An 18,042-nucleotide genomic window follows, 5' to 3' on the forward strand; every position below is an offset into this window, starting at 1 on the left:
AAGTGGCAACACCCCCAAAAGGCCTGGATATTTAAAAAAAACTGAGTGACCTAGGCTCAAAAACTTTATTGTACATATTTAGTATAGCTCATATTCAAAGTTGATGTTGTGTTACATTTTGTTCCTGTTGAATATCAGTTTCAATTAGCTATAAATCTGAAACAACAGAGTCCGATTTTTATTTTTTTCCACTTTTAACTGTTGTTTCATTGTCACAACAATACAATCATGTAAAATGACTGCCAGATATTGAAACCTGAGGTTATTCTGAAAAAAGGGGCAAAAGAATTCACTTTTACAGCCAAAATTACCAAATAAGTCCAGGCGGCTTAAATGATGCTTGGTCAATAAAGGCAGGCATATGTGTGTGTGTCACTTCCTGTCACCATTTATGGCATGACCCTTTAACGAGTGTGAGCATCTTGCTGAACTATAAAAATAGGAACTTGTAGCTGACTATACTTTCAGTGAAAATTAGCAAAGCTTAAAATAAAGCTTCTAATCGGCTAGAAGATTTATGGTGCACAATGACAACTGTATTAGGACACACAGAAGCAATAATCATGTGACTTCCTCTAACTATCAGCATATTTAGTCTTGCAGAACATGTCTTTCTGGTGAGATGACAGGAACTGGCAGGTGCAGTCGTGGTTTCAGTTCCTCGATCTTGCAGGACTCTATGGGTTTAAAAGGTTACAACATGAAACGGTCTGGCAGGTTCAGTAGGTCATGTGTTAACAGTTTATAGCCATTTGTTTTTGATCATGTATTCTTTGCACACAAATCATTCTCATTAATGACAATCAATTTCTCCAACAACTCTATTTATACAACAAATATTGTGGCATGAGGCACGCCAACATAGACCAACAGCGTGAACAGACAGCGCTAATATAGCTACAATTATTTCCTTTTTGAGAGTTAGTGTGTGCGTGTTCAAATCACAGCAAAACCTGGTCCTGCATTTACACACACACACACACACACACACACACACACACACACACACACACACACACACACACACACACACACACACACACGCAGACAAAATGGTTTTGAGCACAATGGCAAGTGTGGACATTTGACATTTATTAGATTTTGGAGTTGAAATCCCATCGTTTAATAGTTTCTAGTTAAGTTAAGCCTTCAAAACACAAAATCAGCTTACTGAAGAAACCTACAAAGGTCCTGCGGATCCTTGGGGGATTTGTTAGTGGAGTTTATTACAGAACAACTCGCAATGAAAGAGGTTAAGGAAACAAACAGTCCTTCAGCTTTCTGTCGTACTGGTGTGCCAAACAGAAACAGAAAGACCTTCTAAATTATCTGTTAGTGAGAAAGAGGATAAGCTTATGTGCCAAAACATGTTTTTTTTGTCTTTTTGATGGCTGCAAACTCTTAGATAAGATCAAAATTGCAAGATAGGATCACAAAGAGTAAAAGGTGAGAGCATCGCTGAGATGATGAGACAGAATGCGAGAAAGAAAGAACACACGTGGCAGAGAAAGTGATTAAACGATAGCACGGATAACGACATGCTACCTTATCTTCTGCCTGGCGCAGAAACAAAGGGATGGATCTAATCAAGGTAATCGTGCTGGAAGTAGCAGTCAGCGAGTATAAACGTGTGGAGTAATTAGCCATTTGCTTCTAATTACCAGGTTGTCATTCAAAAGCTTCCTGAATATAGTTTTTCAAACCAGGATGCAACCTCTTTACAAAGAAGAAGCTCGTTATGATTCACCGTCTGCTTCACAGTTAGTGAATTCCAATGAAAAACTTCACAAAAAAAAAAAAGCAGCATCACTTAGCATAAGTAAAAACAGACTATTGATGATGACGACGACGACGATGATGATGATGATGCTCAAAACAGTGATTGTATAATTTAATCTTGAGCTGATCCTCCTAAACATGAATAATACATGTTATTATCACCGCAGCGTATGAATGGGGTTGACACTGATGCTGACTAATGCAAGTGGAAGAAGCTCGCAGAGGTAAGTCTCTGAAAAGCTTTTCATGAAGTCCCTCCGTTCTTGTAAGCAGTTTTGGATTTCCACTTCATGGCCCATTTCCTTTTCCCGGGATGTGAGCCAAAATCAGCATGTGACATTTGGAACGTCAGAGTGGAACGCATTGAATAAGGGATGTCCCTGTGGACCTTCTGTCATCAGATGTAGCATTGTGCATAGCAGTGGATAAAAGATATTCCCTTTGACTGGTTCCTTTTATAATGGTGGCACAGGTCATATGGCGAGCAGAGAAAGTTGGCAGTTGTAGACATATCTCTACACTTCCTGACGAATAAAATAAATCTAGGACACCAATGCCACCATGCCAGAGATGGTTGTGTTACTAATGCAAAGCAGGGCTTTGAGCTAAATGCTAAAATATCTGCACATTAGCATGTTTGCATCTTCATATCTGGCTATTGTCAGATGAGATATTTAGAGGGTCATAAAGGCTTGATGCGACTTGGCAGGCACAGACTGCATGTTGCGAACTAGAAGAAGCATGCTGTTTATTATGAGCTGTGGCAGTGGGAAGGAGGTGTCAGAAACAAATTATCGGAAATAAGAATAAACGCAAACGATGGTGTGAATAACTCCGCCTGCCTTGGAAAAAAAGGAAAAATGACAGACATCTGTGGCTTTGACCATGGGTGGTAGAAGTAGGTCAGTGTTGAGTATTGAAAGATGTCACATGACAGGAAGATTTTATATATGGCTGATGCAAGCAAGTTCTTCCAAGTCAATATGAATATTTCAGATATTCACACTGGCATGCTCCCAAGGACAAATGACTGAATTCTAGTATGTGCAATGGACTTTCCATTGTGGTTGCATTTTCCTGGTTGGCTATCTAAAATGAAAAAGAGTACCTTTTTTTTAAGGGTTACACTTTTATGGGCATCTAGTCTCTGTCTGTCCTTGTGCTCCTGCCCAGCTTAGTTTCTGTATTTGCCTTTAGTTTTTAATCACTTTTTATAAGGCAAATCCAGAATTTTTACAGTTATAATCAGCTTAAAAGTCAGTATTTGGTATCACCGCTTTTATTTTTCAACATAGTCTTTAGGAATAGTTCTCCGGGCTTTCAAAGCTCTTCTTTGGATGTTGGCTGCCTTTTGCTCTCTGTCAAGACCTCACACTGCTTCAGTAACGTCTCCCTTCCTTTAGAATGGCTTCTTAACAGCCATCCTTCCACTGAGACCATTTCTGATGAGCCTTCAGTGAACAGTAGATGGATCAACGGAAAGGCCAGAGGCGTCTTTTAGCTCCTTTGTCAGCTCTTTGCTGGAATTTTTTTCCCCCTTTTTCTCAAGGACATGATATTCAATGTTCATATTCTGTGGATGGTTTTTAGGCCTGCCACTTTTATCCTCCACATGTCCAGTTTCCTTATATTTGTAAGGTTACACTGCACACCATCTCAAGATATGAGTTTTTGGAAATAGAAAGTGCAAAACTACAATTATTTGCCTGTCAAACAGTGTTACCTGTACTATATTTCATAGATTCAATGAAAGAAATGCCTGAATGGAGAACTGTTGCTCAAGATCATTTTTATTTTTAAATCCAAGAAAGTATAATGCATATAAAATGAAAGAATTATGGGTGGCTTAAGACTTTTGTGCAGTACTATAGATTTTTAATTGTAACAATTTACTGCCACCAAGCTGCCCTATTATTTTATCTACCCATTAGCTTTCTTTGTCTTTATGGGTTAAACACTATCACATATTCCAAGCATCCATCCATCCAGCCTTTTGTTTGCTAAACCTGTGTAGGACTTGCAGCTGTTAACCACCTGGGCTGCAGCTGATGAGTGGTGGCTGCTGCAACGCATATGAGGGTAGAGCATATGGCACAGGCAGATCTTAAAGCTTTTGGCTGCCCCCGGGTTAAAAAGGTGTGCAAATTTTGCTCTAGACAGCACTGAGAAGGGAAAGCAGGTACAGATAGTGACATTTGATCCATTGTTGAAGCCTTAAGTGTGTTCCACGGGTAATTTCAGAGTGGCTCAAGCTTATAAAAGCAATTTACTATTGTTTTTCCACACAGCTTTATGAAATGTTGTGCCTCAGGACTTGGCTGTTTGCTTAGACAGCTTTGGGTTATTGTGTTCATAAAAGTGTCCAAAGCCAGTATTAAAGTTTGCTGTTATCTGAAATGGGTTTTATGTTGACAGAATTATCTTGAACTAAGATACATGAAACAATAAGTTATTGATTAAAGATACAATCATGTTGTATTATTCTATCTTGCAAATCTTTAATTCTGTTTACTCTGTTATTTTTGACTGCAGATGAAACATTAGGGTTGGAATACAAAAGCCACCTTGAGGCTGTAATCACTGTTAGAGATTGGACTGTGATTGCCACTACATCTCTGCGGCTGATAACTGGCCAGCAGTGATTGTGACAGCTGCTGTTTGAGCTCTGATGCTTCTGATTTTGTTCTGCTCTCCTCAGCCTGTGCATGCAGTGTGTGAAATAAACACTTTCTTACTGCATTACTTCAGATAGTAAAGGCAATCATTTGTAAGGATGACAAAACTATCATTTCAAACTACAAAATCAAACTGGGGGTCAAGTTTCCACATAAGGACAGTAGTTCAAATAAGCACCAACTACTTAAGTAGTGCACAAGCAAGTGAAGCGAAGGTGCTTTGCAATCACAAACAGACATTATTAAAATTGAACAAGTATTTCAAACTACTTAAAGGATAAAAATGACTGGCTCTAAACTGTGGCTCAGGCAGGGGAGCTGTGAATGCTGAATCCTTTCTTTAAGATCTGATTGGACACATTAATATTTTAATTTAATGATATTAAACAAAAACAAACAGATTTATTTAGAGCCCAACTCTTAAGCATGGGGCTACAGGGCATTAGTCAGTTTGGATCGATTGAGATGCAGTTGCACCACACTTTAATCAAGAAAAAGGCTTCCGGTATAAAACAATTCATTCTCCTCAGATCTCCCTTACCTGCACAAATAAGTTATCTCATACATTCAGCAAGCCCAGACCAAGCCTAATCATCCTATTACAGTTTTTCTCGATTGCTAAAACACATTTCTTGAAACTACGCCTCATATCCTCACAACAGTAAACACAAATCCATAACATCTCACTCAATTTCCCAAACATCCTATTTCCAGGTCAAAATGAAGCTCTACACCCAAAACTATTCACTCCTGCTGAAAAACCAAACTTTGCCCTCAGACATCAAACACAAGCCCTCAAAAACACACACACTACAACAGAGTTTTGCACACTGGTACAATTAATTCAAAACAATAGTTCCAAAACAAATAGGTTGCTTATGGTTCTCACCTTCAAAACCCTTGTCACATGATAAACACAAAAGACGCAACCAATGTATGTACAGTGGCACATTGTCATTCATGTACTATACAGTACAACACACACCAGAAACATTATCCCACCTCAGCATCTTGTCTTTGGTCTGGGTCAGGCCAGAGAATCTCATCCACATCACAGGCTATATTGGCCCCAGCCAGGCAGCGGGGGTAAAATCCTCTTGCATGCCTGATCCACCCCTGGCATGCATCTACTGATATGTCTAGGCAGGCCTCTTCCATGGCCTGAAGGAGGTGAACACGGACATAAGGTTCTCGGCCATACACTTTCCACCGCCATGCCGAAAATAACTCCTCTATCGGGTTTAGAAAGGGAGAGTATGCAGGCAGAAAGATATTAGAAAACCTTGGGTAAACCAGTCACGAACCAGAGCAGCGCGATGGAAGCTGACGTTATCCCACACAACAACGTAGTGAGGCTGCTCTGGCTGTGCTGGTTCCCTGTAGTCCAGCTGGAACATATGTTGTCTTAAACCATCAAGAAAAGCAAGGAGAAGCATAGTGTTATAGGGTCCTAGTACGGCATGGCGGTGGAGTACCCCTCGTTGGCTGATGGCTGCGCACATAGTGACATTCCCCCCACGCTGACCAGGGACATTTACAATAGCCCGATGGCCAATTATGTTCCTCCCCCTTTTCCTTCTTTTGGTCAGGTTAAAACCTGCCTCATCCACAAAGATTATTTCATGGGGAACAGGCCGTCCTTCAATCTCAAAGATTCTCTGCAAAACACATAACACAGTAGAGTCAATCGGTACCCTGAACCACAGTTCAAGAGTGCTGAAATGGCAGCATAAACTGCCATGCTGTGATGGTACACAATACTTTATACAGTATCAAAACTCATACCTGAACATATTCCACACGTTGGTTCTTCACTCTGTCAGAGTTTTGTTCGAAAGGGACTCGGTATGCCTGTTTCATCCGGAATTGATACTTTCGGAGGATGCGGTCAATTGTGGAGAGGCTGATGGCATTTATGCCTCGAAAAAGATGATCATCCTCAATCACTCTCCTTTGAATCTCTTGCAGGCGGATTACATTATTTGCAATTACCATGTTTACAAGTTCCCTCTCTTGCTCCTCCGACAAAAGCCTTAACCTGCTTCCACCAGGTGGTCGTCTCTGTGTCCTACAAAAATAGAAGCACTCATTACTGTAACTGTCACACATTCATTTTACAGGCAAATAATGGAAACATACTGAAACTCAAGACACATAAGTTCAGTAACTTAAACGTTACTGTACAAAGCAGTCTTACTGCAAGTACACCTACCTGTTTTCCTCCCTGAAGGTTCTGATGATGGAGGCAACAGTGAAGCGACTCAAATTTGGTTGTACTCATTGCCCAGCCTCCCTCATAGTCATCCCATGGACAAGGACATGGTGAACTAAAGTGGCTCGAATTTCATCCGAGACTGACTGTCTTCTTGCCCTTGCTCTTCCCCTTCCTTGTCGCCGTCGTTCTCCACCTCCACCTCCTTCACCACGTCCTCCTCCTCCTCCACCTCTCCCTCCTCCTCCACCACCTTCCTGTTGTCCTAGACCACCTCCTCCTCCTCTTCCACCACGTCCTCCTCTTTCACCACACCCTCCTCTTTCACCATGTCCTCTTCCTCCACCACGTCCTCCTCCTTCACCACGTCCTCCTCCTTCACCACGTCCTCTTTCTCCACCACGTCCTCTTCCTTTGCATCTCTTTGGATCCATTGTTTCAAACCTGAATGAGCTGACTTTGGCCCTTTTATCTATCCATCGTAGGTTCTGATTGGTGTGTGCTAAATTTTGACTCCTAGTGTTTCCACCTGGTTAATTGTGTGCTAATTGAGCTCAAGCTATGCTGACTTAAGTTAACATTATTGCATGCTAGTGCTTTCTAAATGACTACATGGTGTAAGCACTGTAAAATGTAGGGATTTGTGTGTAGAGTTTTGCAGTAACAGTTCACCAAATTTGAGTCATGTGTCAAAGCAGGGAATAGTGTTTATAGTTCAGGGAAATGGGTGAGCTTTTTGAACAATAGCGTTACGGTTTTGAAATTTTAGTTTAGAGGCCTGGTTATAGTGTTTAAGCAATCGAGAAAAACTGTAATATTATTTAAGGCAAGCATCCAACAGGTCTATTACCACTATCTCTTTGGCTGGATTATGCATAGTAAATTGCTTAAAGGGATAAGACGTTTTCATCTACGAAAGTACCTGAAGATATGCATTTTCGTACCTTCTTATGAATATAAAGTATTCTGTCACATAGACAATCGCACTTTAAACACCCTTTGCACATAAATTTTCTAAATTTTCTTTATAATTTCAACATAAACAAACACCTATTGCTCACAAATGTGTAAATTCATATTCAGTTATATTGAATTGAATTCATTTATATAGCACCAAATTGCAACAACAGTCATCTCAAGGCTTTATGTATTGTATGGTAAAACCATGCAATAACAGAGAGAAAATCCCAACAATCAGACAAGCCCCTATGAGCAAGCACTTGGCGACAGAGGGAAGGAAAAACTCCCCAGGAACAGGAAGAACACTCCCGGAAAAACCAGGCTCAGGGAGGGGCAGCCATCTGTCGCGAGCAGTTGGAGTGAGTAGAGGGAGACAAGATGAAAGAAAAACCATTGAAGAAAACCTGAGATTAATAAAAACTAGTGCTGTCAGTGTTAATCACGTTAAAATGACGTTTACGCTATAACCGCATTAACGCGGCAAATCTCCTTTAGCGAGTTATCACGGATCGCCCCGTGCGTGGAGCTGCACGGCGTCTATGCGTTAGCGCGGTTAGCTCGTTAGCACAAGCGCTGTGATTAAATGCAGAGTGGTGTAGAGAGCGTGAAAATGGGTGAGTGAAGAAGAATTTCCAAACTGAATAATAATAACATGATACAAAAGCAGACATGGAAAGCTAGATCATACTAAAGGCACATTACACTACCATGCAGTCTGTGCCACTGACACTGTTGTATTGGCAGTGTATAAAGATGCTAGTAGAAAATTTTGCACGTGCTACTTGTAAAGATGTCTGACAGCACTTTCTGCACTAATGCTATTCAAGACCTGTAGTAGCACAACCTGTGTAAGTTATCCAGAGGAGCTGTCTAGTCTTTATTTTCTGATCATTCAACTCAGGGGCTCCGTGCAACTTCAGCCAATTAGCACACAGCACCACAGGAAAGTGAATCTCATTAATAAACCAAGGCACATTATTTAGGATAGAAATGAAAGATTCATGTTTGAGACATCTTAAAAAGACAAGTTAGGTACTTCAGACCATCAAAGTGCACTTCATGAATTAGCCTCCGTTCATCCTCAAACTTTGACGAGATGTCACTTCTAATATCTTCTCAATGGCCCAGCTGTATGAGGCCATACCTCTGACAGCCAATGCATTGGGAGTTCTCAGCAGTTGAGGAAGCCATCTGTGTTTATTTTCCATTAAGAGTAGCTCTCTCATCTCCCCCTCTTCTCTTCTCTCTTCATCAAGGATAAACTTTACATTATGTGTATTAATTATTTAAGGATGCTGAAATGGGATGATCTACAACAAGGAACCCCGTTTCATATTTGAAAGCATTCCAACACACATATTCACAACGAAGTAATGCAACACTGCTTCTGACTCACGTTACTGAAATTGTCCACTTCTGACTGACATTATATGGAAAGACTAGCTTGAGGTAAAACGGCGCATGGTTCAAGCAAATGGGGAATTGTGTGATTTAATGAGAAAGCCACGTGATAGGCTGTGTATGTGTGAGCAGTTATTTGTTGGTGCATGCCGGGGTAGTAAATTGCCTGCATAAATGATGGGGGGCCACATAAAGGGCACTGGCTGTACGCCCAAAATAAACACCTTAGCAGAGAGTTGGGGTGGTGCTGAGAAAATGGCTTCCAGGTATTAGCCCGCTGAGGATTCCTGACAGACATCTCTCCCAATGGGTGCATTAGCATGGACGCATTTGACGCCCATCCTAATGCTTTGGGAAACAAACACTACATTAATGTAATGTCATTTTGATCACGATCAAGCAGGGTGACCACTGCTAAGTATAAAAGGACGTTCAGCAAGTCTAGGCATGAACTTAAGCACACAAACACTTGGAGATATTTCACTTAACACTTATTAACAGTTTTTAGAATTCAAAGACAGATAAAATGGTGCCTCTGGTGGAAAATAGAAAAGCATGAACATGCACTAACACTGAGGAGCACACTAGTTTTACAGGGATAAGGACAAGTCCCATCAGGTGTACCTGGAACCAGTTCACCTTTTCACAACTTCAAGTCATCTGAGGATTTTGTGAAAAGCTGCACTATTAACTTATATCTCTTGGAATCGAATTGAATAAATCACAATGTGTAGTGAAGAGACCAAAAAGTGTCTGGAACAATGGCTTGTGTGGGGCAACATGGTAGCGCAGTGGTTACTTCTATAACTACTGTTTTCACTGAATATATTAACAACATAAATCATAATGGCTTACTGTGAATAAAAAAAAATTAACAATCTGGCAACTTATGCTTTTCTTTTGCTTGTTTCACTAAAATACATCTAAATATTTGGGACAGGCTCCTGCCTTCCAAGATCCTTACTTGGATAGGCAGAAGAAAATTTGTTTATGGATGGACAGCCCATTGTCACTCCCGACGCGTAATATCCCTAACCCTAACCTTAACCACCACCTTAATTGTGTTAGATGGTGTTTTCCAAAGCAATTTAAGTCAAATAAACGTACATGTGTAGATCAATTCCAAATGGTTCTTGTGTTTCCTCATTTTTCCGAACTTGTAATATAGGGAGATGTTGGGTGGCCGAAAGCATAATATACCGACGATTTGTCACCTAGCATAAAATGTTACGCTTTGGGAGTGAGAATGTGTTGGGATGGACGGATAGAAGGTTAGATCACAGCAAGCTTTGACCTGAAGTCTCAAGTCACTTCAAAAACTTGAAAAAAGCTTAGCAGTTAAAAAGACAGTGTGCAGGTAAAGAGATAAACCGTAGCAAAACTGCTAGTATAGCCTGAAATAGAACCCGGCTGATATATAGGTCACCAATATATCAGCAGATATTAGCTATTTGTAAGAGCCAATGAGTGGCCATTTAAAAAGTAAAGAAGACATGGAATAAAAACCCTTCAACTATATTAAGATTGTTGCATAGTTTGTCAGTCAAATGGTCTTTTGCAACTTTCCTGCTGGCATCACACATATTTGGATTGCTACAATCACAACAGCCGCTGATCCAAGAAGAGTTGGACAGAGCGTGAATGCCTTGTACTTTGTTATAAAACAAGTTTATTTCTGAACTGTGCTGTTATATAATCTTAGTAAGAACTTAGAAATGACTTAACATATTAAATGTTTCCAAAAGAAAAAGAAAAATATTGGTTGATATATCAGATTTTTAAATAATCAAATATCTGTATTGTGCCAGCCTTAAAAATCCTATTTTGGTCATGCTCCAGTCTGAAGTACAACTGCACGGCAAAACCAGACAGAGCTCTTTTGTCTTTAGACTCGCGAGGGAGGCCGGCCGAGGTCAAGAACTGTTCCCTTCATTTGAACCCAGCCAACCTAGGAACAGACTCCCGGGACCGCTTCTTTTTTTGAACAGCGTGCCTTTTTTGAACAGTATCCAAGTTATTGGAAGCTGGTTGTTATTGGAAGTTTTTCAAATGCCTACGTTGTGAGCAGAGGAGACTGGTGTTCAGTAGTTATTAGTGTCACATCCCTACTGTGATAAAAATGGCACAATTTAAATGAATAGTACAGCCCCATTTATATTCATAATATCACGCACCTTTTCTACTATGGACAGTCCATTTTTTACCCTCATTAACAGTCTTTTGCTTTCTTTCAGTTAAACAGAGGGAAAAAAGTAAACGGCTATGAAGTGAAATAAAAAACAGAAGAATGAGGCTCAGGCCTGGGAAAAGGGCATTGTTCTTTGATAGCAGCTTTTGCTTTAGGACTTGAGCTTTTAAATGCAGAGTTGATTACGGTGTCACTATAAAGAGCACGGGAAAAATAATTTACTTCAGAGAACAAATTGATATTTACATATTAAAGTTCACCCAAATCTAAAAAGGTCAATTAAACTAGCTGAAGAAAGACGTAGCATAGCTAATGAAATATTGTTAGCGGAAATTAATAGACTGTGAGGCATATTAATTTGATGATATCTGATGATGTTTCCATCCCTGCTGGGTTGGCTGTTTTTAAGCCATCCCCAGGTGAAATTCAAATTCGGCCACAGTCTTGGCACGAATGGACAAAACTTTATTTCCAGCTAACTGTGCTGGCAAATTAATCCCAAGCAAAATGAGAGGAAAGTCACAACAGAAACTGTGCTGAAAGCAGACACTGCTGACTTTAGTGTCAAAACTTGCTATATATTTTCACCGAGTCAGTGGGAACCACATCCCCAAATTCACGCCTCACATCTCAAAGTTTCACTCTAATGGGACTGACAGAGGAGTTGCCTATTAAACTAGTTTTGACCAAACATATGTCTACGTACAATTCTGTGTCCCTTGGGCGCCATTAGAAAGGGCGACGAGCTTGGCCTCTGTTCCCAGCGAGGGGCTAAGCTGCTGTAATTTGCGGCTTCAGAACAGTGAGTGGAGGCAGACCCTCCATGTGGCTGTGTCGGGGGCCTTGCAGAGCTTTGATAATGAGGCAGGTTGCCTCATTAAAAGCCATGAAGCTTGCACACAAAAGAACCTCACATCAAAAGCCTCCATGCTGCCTTTAGTATGTCTCTGCACACATGCTTTTGACCACAGCAGTAACGCTGCAATATTAAAGTCGCACAAAAGACCTCTGCGCTTCTGTACTCACTCACTTTTGCTGTAGTCTGGCACCTAAAGGCAATTGTGTGTTTTGCTTTTGCAAATAATTAATCTTTCTTTCTCTTTTCTTTTTTTTTAACTAAAAGGAAAAATACAAGAACACAAATGGGCTCATAAAGTCTGTGTAGCGGAGGTGGCAGAACAAGGATCAGAGAATTCCCATGTTGGATGCGGACGTAGGTCATGCATGTAAAGCAAATGCTTCACTTTATTTTTAACCAAGCTAGCAGCGTGCCTCCATAAAAGCCGAGACGACAGACCACATTTTTGGACACAAAGTTCTCCCTACAGCTAAGAGAAGGAATGCAATTTATTATAGACGCATGCTCCCCTAAAGATGAATTTTATTTACTTTGGTGAGCTCCTATACTTTTTAGACATTATTACAAATACCTTGAGTTCAGGGGCAGATCTACAGGGGGGCAAAGGGGGCAACTGCTCCCCTGCTGTAGAGCCTTGCCCCCCATAGCTGCCTCCCAGCTTTTATGTCCATCACTCTCCTAAAAGTCATGGCTGAAATTAGTCATGTACAGTAAGCTACAGTTACAGTAGCTCTTTTTCTGTATTTATTTATTTTGGTCTCATATATACCAAAAATGTCCTTGTTTTCTTGGAAGAGATAATAACACAATAAATTGCTTTTTGTGGATAGTTTGTTGACTCCAGGAAATTTCACATACTTTAATAAAAATATATGTGCCACCCTGCCTGGACCTCTTTGCCCCCCGTGTAAAATTTTCTAGATCTGCTTTCTAGATCCACTGCTCGAGTTGAAATCTTTTACTCATGTTTGATGTGTCAAAGCATGCCAATATGTCTTCTACGGCATCATAGTCTAGTTTGCTCATTAAGTAGAGGGAATAAAAACCCCAAACTAATCTGTTCCTTACTGTTACAGCAATTCATTTCTTCCACACAACAATCACGGTCAAATCATTTTCTCCACAAAAAGAACAACACTTGCAAATAATCTGTTGCCATAAGGTCGTCATAGAACTACCGACAAAGTATGATATAAAAAAACCAATAAAATAAAACAAAATAATAGTAACTTTTTTCTTAATTTGTTTCTATTTCTCTAATCCCACTGCTGTTAAGTGGACCGATATTATTTTGGGAGAAACAATATTACAAAGCCAGGTACGGTGTCTGTGGATGATCATTTATCACACTTTTCTCATTCTTAGATACACTCATAAGAACATAAATCATGTTCTTGATCAAACGTGTAATAGAATTATAGTTTCTAAATGCAAGAAATCTCATAACGTCTTTAGTTTGATCAAATACTGTTAATAAAATAGCTCTTTTCTAAAATACTCAACTGATTCTCACACTGTGGAGTGTGTGTCTGTGTCTAAGCCAGGAATGCTTTTTCTGCATTATCACCATGTTTGGGATGATTATCATGCTGAAAAATGAAGCCAGTTCCAGTCAGATGTTTTCCAGCTGGTGAATGAAAATCTGCCAGTACAACCCAACACCACAGGCTGAAATTCTGCTGAAATCCCACATTTGTCATTTAAAACTTGAAACAGAGACTGTGATACTTTGTGATTGAGCCATTAAATAATTTCTCTTATTCCATTTCATCCTCTGGCATTTTGCCATTGAGCTTTATGGTCTCCCATGTTGACTGATGCTGTGTGACTGTGACAGGTGGCAGATGAGATGCGCTCTGACAGTTGCCAGCAAATGTCAGGTGTCAGACATTATGCATACAGACAAGACTGAGAGAGAGAGGAGTCAGGGCTGAGTTTTACCGGTGTGATAGTGTCTATGTTTTTCTCTCCCCGTGCACACATTTAACAAAGTGAGTACCATGTACAGTAGGAAAATTTAGAGTACTTTCACTGCTGCTTTGTGTCATACACTTGGGCTCTTTAAACACAGAAGCCCCAAAACATGGGTCCACAGGTGCATCGGGGCGAACTGAGGTAAGTCTTTAGAGCTCCTCGGGCCATGAGGAGGGCAACGAGGTATGGATGAGAATAAGCAGACACACTTTGCTCAGGCATGAAATGCTTTCCAAGGAATGTGGACAGAGATACAGAGAGGGGCAAAAAGATAAAGAACGAAAATGACAGAAAGAAGAAGAGGAGGCGGAAAAAGCGAGTGAGTCACCATGCAGAACACAAAACGTATTCTTTTGTTGTCATGCAAATGAGTCACCATGTATTAATTTAAAATGCTGTTTCTGAACATTTTTTCATTTGGTCGTATCAGTGTATGATCTATGATATTTTGGGGAAAGTAACTTCCATGTTTGGAGAAATGTCAAATATTTTGCAAATCTAAACTATGGCTTTATCTCTACTTCTTTGCCCAAGAGCCAAAGAGACCAAGTGTAGTGAGCATGATGACAGCCCTGGGGCCGCAGTATAGTGAAAAGCCTCCTTATGGCATGTGATTTGGGTATTCTGTGGAAGTGGGTCCAAGTATTCCACCAACTGCTGTGTTAACTCATAACATGACATTGAATTGAGTTGAGTTGTTTGAGCATTTTTATTTTTCAGTTGAAGCACTGAGCTATTTCAAACTGCTTTTGTGGACCTAGAAATGCAAAAAAATGCACAAAAAAATCATCTATTTAAATATATAGAATAGTTCATTTAACCTGGGTGTATAGTACTAATGTCAGCTTGAAGCATGGTTTGGGAAAACCATGGTTCATTCCAGATTGGAGCACAATTTAGGCTTCAACAAAAAAAAAAGAAGAAAACCCCTTATCAATTCCACACACTTCATTACTGATTCTACTCATTATTTAATAGACAGAATTTCTAGGAGGAGCTAAATGATGAAAGGATTTGCTGCCCTCATAATCTCATCTCTGCTTTTTGCATACGATGTGCTTCCATTGGCTTCATCATGTGCTGGTTTCTACTGAGCACTACTTCGTTCGCAGGCAAGTGCAAAGTTGTGAAAATAAGAATTAGCACCGCCAAGTCTGAGGCCATGTTTCTCATCTGGAAGTGGAGTACCCACTTATGGTCAGAGACAAGATGCTGTCCCAAGTGGAAGAATTTAAATATCTTGTTCCAATGTGAGGGGAGAGATACATTGGGGCTGTACCGATCTGGCATGGTGAACAGAGAGCTGAACTTACAAGTGAAGCTGTTGATTTACCGGTCCATCTATATCCCTGTGCTCACCTATGGTCACATGCATTGAGTAGTTACTGCAAGAAAAAGATTGGAGGCACAAAATAGTCTTTCTCTGAAGACTGGCTGGTATTTCCCTTACTGAGAGGGTGAGGATAGTCATTTGGGAGGGGCTCAGACTAGAGCTGCTACTCCTCAACATCAAAAGGACCCAGTTCAGGTGGTTCAGCCATACGACAGGGATGCCTCCCGAGTGAGGTGTTCCAGAAGAGGCCCCAAGGTAGACCCTGAACATACTGGAGAGATATTTGTCAGCTAGCCTAGGAATGGTTTAGTGTTCAGGAACAGGAGGTGCTGGCTGGGGAGTGGGAGCTTGGGTTTTTGTTTTGTTTTTTTGCCCCAGGTAAACAGAAGAAAATGGATGGATTGATGGAAATAAACCATCAAATAATAAGACTGGTTCAACACAGTCATCAAAGGTACACCTTTCATGAAATATTGCAGGGAATTGATACCACTGACATGCCCGCACTAGAATCCTCATTTGGAGTACACCTCAACTTTATCAGGCATGCATACAGGCACGTGGTAGACATACAAACTACTGAATACTATTATGAGTTGCTGCAATAAAATTTTGGCCAAATGGACCAGCCATAATTTTTTTTTTTTTTTCATTATGAATTTCAGGGTGTCTTTGAATTCAGTCCTCTGCAGGTTGGCGATTTCCATTTCCATCAAACACTTCACCCAGTCCATCAGCATAGATACCCATGTGTTCTTTTTTTAACATGTGCATATGTTATAGCATTTTGTGCATTATGCTCCCATTATTTAGAAAATGTCCTGCTGAATGTGTTAACAGAATTGCGGCTGATATGCCATCAGATATATGCTGAATATAGAAAATATTACCGCTCACTCTCAAACAGAATCTTTTTGACATAGTACAGAGAATTCAGTCTTTATAAGCACAAATTTGCTTTACAAAACACATTTATTGTAGTAAATGTCAACAATATGCTTCCTCTGATAAAGATAAAGGTGTGCTGCTCTTCTTCTTTTAGCACAACTGTTAAAAAGGCTCAAATATAAGGATTTCTGTGTCATGCAAAATAAGATTTGAGATTAAACTCAGCTGCAGCTCGCTGGAGCTGAATTAGAAGAAAAGCTTTGGATTCAGTACAAAATATGAAGTAAAACAATACTTAAAGTTGCTACAATTTGTAACTGTGTATGCCAACAACACAGTGAGCCCTCATACACTGAGGAGGAGTGTCCAATGAAAAATGTTTTATTGTGAAATGGCCTCTTATTAAAATGATCTGGCAGGGAGTATCGAACCAGCCGAAACTTCCTGGATGCTGTACTCGCAGCAAAAAGCAATCCTGGCTCAAATCCACTGCAGTAATTTGAAACAAAACTTTTTAGAGAATCCATCTCCTGATCCTCCATTTTAAATAGCTTCAGCTAATGCACTTCACTTCTTGCTCTCTTGCATGGATGTTTTCTCTGAGGTGCAACACTTATGGTTTGATTAGGAAGAATAAGGTGCGCCTGAAATCGCTGTGTGATGTACACCATCGAGCCTGATTGAAGTGTACATATCATTTATAAAGAGAGGAGAAATAATTTGAGGAAGATCATATTGTCTGTCAAAATCATTGATCGTTAGTTCCACACGGCCGCAGATAGACACTGTTCATTATCACAGATTAAAAATGAAAAATGGCACATCAGCTCACCCAGTGCAGCTCAGTATCAGCTTATTCTTTGATTACCAATCAGGTTTAAACACTTCCCAAAACCATTAAATCAAGAAAATGAGTTCTTTTCTTTTCTTTTTATCAACAAGCACGATTACTTTGATGTGGACAATTTCCCCATGGGATGATATTCCAACCATTTAGTGGATGCTGATTGCAGCGTTCTTGATCAATATGAAACCATAATAGACACCCCCTCCCCCAAAAAACAAAACAAAACAAAAAAACAAAAAGGAATGAAAGGGACAGCTTTGGAGTCTTAAGATGGCTAACACAAGCAGTGAGCACTTTCATTTTTTAATTCTCTTTAAACCTCAAATGTCGCAACCCAGTATCAAGATATCAAGATTTATATATTTCAGTCACAGCAACTACTTGCAATCGGTTTGCAGAACATGAAAAAATTCAGTGAAGTCACTTTTTTTTTTTACCCTAATATGATTATTCCATCACCCACCTCATTGTTTTTATAATTCACGTGTTCTTTGGGCATTAAACAGACCAGATACAGTATATTAACTTCAATTCAGTTGTATTTATATAGTGCCAAATCACACAGCAGTTGCATCAAGGTGCCTTATATTGTAAAGTAAAGACTCTTTACAAAGAAAACAGGGAAAATCCCAACAATCATATGACCCCCTATGAGCAAGTACTTTGGCAACAGTGGGAACGAAAACCCCCCTTTTTAACAGGAAGAAACCTCCAGCAAAACCAGGCTCCAGGAGGGGCGGGGCATCTGCCTGGACTAGGTGGGTATAAGGGAAAAAAGACAGGACAAATAAATGATGTGTGTGTGAGAGAGAGACAGAGATTAATAATAATAATGATAATAGCAACAGGGTAGATATTACCATTGAATACAGTATATAGATCTGCCTTTGCTTGCTGATGTCATGCTAAGTCACATTAACCAGCTG

Source organism: Aulonocara stuartgranti (genome assembly GCF_965226115.1).
Source record: "Aulonocara stuartgranti genome assembly, chromosome: 19".
Taxonomy (NCBI): Eukaryota; Metazoa; Chordata; class Actinopteri; order Cichliformes; family Cichlidae; genus Aulonocara; species Aulonocara stuartgranti.